Below are 4,437 nucleotides of genomic sequence, written 5' to 3'. Positions count from 1 at the left end.
TATATATATATATATATATATTTAGCTTTATTTTTGTTCAGTTTCAGTAATTTTAGTGCTTAACTTAAACTTATTGTAGTTAGTTGCCAATGCAACATTTATTAAATTAGTTTTTTAGATTTTTATTTTATTTCAGCTTTATTTCAATTAATGAAAACATTTCAGTATTAGTTAACAATAACAACACTGTTCCAAACATCGTTCCCCGATCTGCCATGCTTGTGTCTAGATTGTAGATACAAACTATGTATGTCAGCAGAATAAAGATTCTGCTATGATTAGTTGATTTCAGTTCTGTTTTGGGCCACAAAACAAAATTACTTTAAAAATGCATGAATTTCCCTGCACGGAAATATCAAGCAAATTGTCAATTTATTAAAAAAAAAAAAAGTGCGCACACACACACTTTTAAACCAAAACACTTTAACGAAAGAATTTGCTGGTTTTTAAACAATCATGACAGGTTTAAAACAGTAAGGTTCAAAACATCCTCTCTGCACTGTCTTATTTTTACATTTTAGGATCTGTAAACAGCTATACTCAATGCAGGCCAAACATTTCACAACAATTAGCCAGCATGTCTTCTAAATAAAGTTTTGATGTTTCTTTGGTTGCGTTAGCGTAGAAAGCTCCTAGACATCTTTAAGAGATTCTGCAAATATTCTCTTCAAAGCCGTGATAACATTTAAATAATTCAGTGTTTGAAACAGCAAACTTTCTTTCAACTGTATGACGAAAGCATGTCTAAAGATGAATTGCGCTTTACGAATATTAATAAGATATCTTGATATTTCAGTGTAAAGTAGATCAAAGGTACGAGCGTGAGTCATCCCATCATTTTTTGTGCATTCACAATGATACACATCTCTCTGCTTTCTGCAGCGCAGCAATGATAAAATCCAGTTGTCACTCAGTTTACCTGAAAACCAAGTGCCAAGACTTGCTCATTTTAAGAAAGTGAAAAGCGTAATGTTTGAGAGCTTGCATTTCAATAAACCTAAAATCTTGTGACTGTCAATGTGAAATACTGTACTTCCTCCAAAGCTTCCTGAAAGTCAGATATAGATGCTTCATCCTTCAGTGCTATGTGCTGATTAAACTAGTCACAAGCACAATTGAGTCACAAGTCCAGCCAGATTAGGCTGTTTTAACAGAAATAAAGTCTAGCGAAGTCTGTGCATGATATGCTGGTGATGAGGTTTAGGGCATGGGTGAGGACAGAAGCTGTAATTAAATATAGATGTGAATGATTTGGTGGTCATTTCTCTCAGCCGTCAGTGCCATTAACAATGACCTATATTCAGTGCTTAAACCTTCAAAGCTGTTGTGGTTTGTAGCAAGGCAGGTACATCTTGCATGTGTTGAGGTAACAGCAAATGGCTGTGGTATGTTGCATTGTCTACAGTTTACTGCTGTTATAAAGCTGTTTCTTTTGAATTACTGTGATTGACAGTTTAATCATTTTATCTAGTGAACAGCCCATAGCTCCCCAGTGCAGGATTACCTGCTTGCTGGCATTCTCGCCTTTCACTGAAGATGATTGATAGGCCGATGCTAATGATCCTTTGTCATCATTAGCAACATAATGAAACCACTCGGTGAGAAAAAAAATAAATATGCAGCTTGTTCTGGATGGTTACCAAGGTGTTGCTAGGTGGTTGCTTACACTAGCAAGTGACTTGTGACTGCTGAGGTGTTCTAAGTAGTTTTAACTTATTGCTAAGTGGTTGCTAGCCAGGTAAAAAAGTCCAATCACTTAGAAATAAATCAGCACTCTGAAACTTTTCAACAAGACCCACTTTTTTAAAGCATCATGTATGTATTACAAATAGTGCAGGACAAGTTACACTTAGAGTGAAGGGTTTAATACTTAGGATTAGGATTAGGAATGTTTGCTTTTGCAATTGTGAACTAATGTATATACAGTATACTTTAATATGCATAGAAGAATGTCATTGCAGTGGTCATGCCACTCAAGCTATCTAAACTTGGTTTTTATTGGCAAGTAAGTCAGTGTCCCACTTTAAAACGGAGCAGATGGTTCTCTAGATATTTCACAGCTGAGTTATCTTCTTCAGCAATCTTCATTCAGCCAAGTAGAGTGACTAGACCTGTGGCACACAGCCAGATGAGATAGACAGCACCTCCTTTGTACACACTCAGAAAAAAGGTACAAAGCTGTCACTGGGGTGGTACCCTGAGGTCTAAAATCTAAAAGGTACATTTTTGTACTTTATTTACCCCTAAATGGTACACATTATTTGTACTTTAAAAGTTCACATTAGTTAGTAACTTTTGAAATGGTATGGCCCCAGTGACAAACTGTAAAGCTGATATCATACAAACATTGAAAACGATGTTTATAAAAGATTTGTTTTTAAGTTGCATTTGTATGCATTTAATGTGTGTTTAATGTACACTAAAAAATGCTGGGTTGTTTCAACCCAAATTTGGGTCAAATATAGACAAACCCAACTGTTGGTTAATTTTTTTAAATTAATTTTTTTACCCAATGGTTGGGTTTGTCCATATTTGACACATATTTGGGTTGAAACAATACAGCATTTTTCAAATGAGTGGTTTCCTGCACAAAAAACTTCCACTAAAAATACACTACTATTCAAAAGTATGAAGTGGGTAACATTTAATGTTTTCAAAAGAAGTCTTTTATGCTCACTATAAGGCTACATTTATTTGATCAAAAATACAGTAAAAGCTGTAATACTGTGAAATATTATTACAATTTAAAATAACGTTTCTATTTTAATATATTTTAAAATGTAATTTCGCCACCTTGGAATTATAAATTTCTATCTGACATTTTTTCAAAATGTAGTTATTCACATATTGTTATTCTGTGACAACTTATTTACATTATTTGATGTTTCTTTTGTAAGCTGTGTACATTTTCATAAAAAACACTTACTCGGGGTATTTAGAGCATGTTAATGAATATGCTGAAACCCAAAAAGAGGAAGCTGTCATGGCCAGACATTTATCATATCTGAAAATCCCAGGATATCTTCTTTAAAATGGTGGCTTACGGTCTCAAAGAAAAACGGGAACGTGAGTACTGTGGAAAATAAAATAATCAGAGCATCTGAGGTTTCTTAGGGTCTCTTCCCATTAACCCAGTTCAAATCTGGATGGCATTGGGCATTAATACCCAAAGTCATCAAAGATTTACAAAATCAGAGGCGTTCCAGGCATTCACATTGCTTATTTTGCACTATGACCTTGATTTGACATTTCACAGCTTTTATGGACATTAAACTAAAATGCCAGAGTTAGATTTCTTCGATCAAACAGAGATCACACCTGTGTCAGTCTGATTAGTAATCTGTATCCACAGACAGCACTCTCTCAAGGAATGCATGCAGAGCTGTGTCACACATTAACACCGGACCTGCAGACCAGCTGCCAATTCCACTCTTCATAGTGTGCTGTGCAGTCATTCAATCTCACAATAACCCAAACCGGTGCTTCCACACCTGAGGCCAACCCTCACTCAAGACCGCAGCGCTGATTATCCCAGCCAGCTCGTTCCCGGGATCCCAGACAGGCTTGTGCTCTACCATTCAAACCCAACTCAGCCATCAAGAAGTGGATAGTAACAAGCCAGTCAGAATAATAATGTGATTCCAGCGCCAGCGCACTTGATGAATTTTAAATGAAATCTCTGCTCCGACGTAATAGCTTTCTGATGCTCTCATTTTCAGACAACTTCATTGTACATTTTCTTAAGCAGCAGAGGATATATTGGCTTCCTTTGCAAAGTAGATCAGATGGGTTTTGATGGATCCTACAGTTTTTCCCCATTATTCGATTTCTAGTTATGCTTTTAAGAGGCATGCAACTCACAACAAATTACAATGACCCCAACAACAGCGCTTACAGCAGACTATAGGTTAGGAAGGCTGGGATGTATTTTACCTCACCGACATGGAGAATTCTCCAGGTGCACTCTCACTCTCTCTTACTAAGAAGCTTCCACACTCCAGCTGGTGCAGTCGAGTCTCGGCCACATGTCTGGAGATACGGCCCGCAAACCATCTGTGGGCGAGATAGAGGGGCACAGCAGCGCTATTAGACATGCGATAAACAGCTAGAAAGGTTGCTGTAACTTAAAGGGGTCATATGATGCGATTTAAATTTTTCCTTTCTCTTTGGAGTGTTACAAGCTCTTGGTGCATAAAGAAGATCTGTAAAGTTGCAAAAACTAAAGTCTCAAATCCAAAGAGATATTCTTTATAAAATTTAAGAGTCAACCACGCCTACCTAAAACGGCTCGTTCTATCACGCCCCCACATGTCTATGTCAGGATGTGGGAAGATTTGCATAACGCCGCCCAAATGTTCACGCAAAGAAAGAAGGCGTAACTTTTATTCTCGCTGTAGTATTGTTGTTGCCGCCGCCATGTCGTGAAGGCGCTGTGTG

General features: G+C 37.1%; 1 protein-coding gene across 1 annotated transcript in view; it reads right to left on the bottom strand.

Annotated features, from left to right (window-relative positions):
- The window catches only part of LOC107737776 (GRB2-related adapter protein-like), a 13,518-nt gene that overhangs the window by 1,986 nt on the left and 7,095 nt on the right, over positions 1-4,437 (bottom strand). The gene's annotated exons all lie outside the window — the stretch shown is intronic.

This window comes from Sinocyclocheilus rhinocerous, unplaced genomic scaffold, assembly GCF_001515625.1.
Source record: "Sinocyclocheilus rhinocerous isolate Xijiao unplaced genomic scaffold, SAMN03320098_v1.1 scaffold461, whole genome shotgun sequence".
Classification (NCBI taxonomy): domain Eukaryota; kingdom Metazoa; phylum Chordata; class Actinopteri; order Cypriniformes; family Cyprinidae; genus Sinocyclocheilus; species Sinocyclocheilus rhinocerous.
Note: the sequence above shows the minus strand (reverse complement) of the source record. Positions and strands in the feature narration are given on the sequence as shown.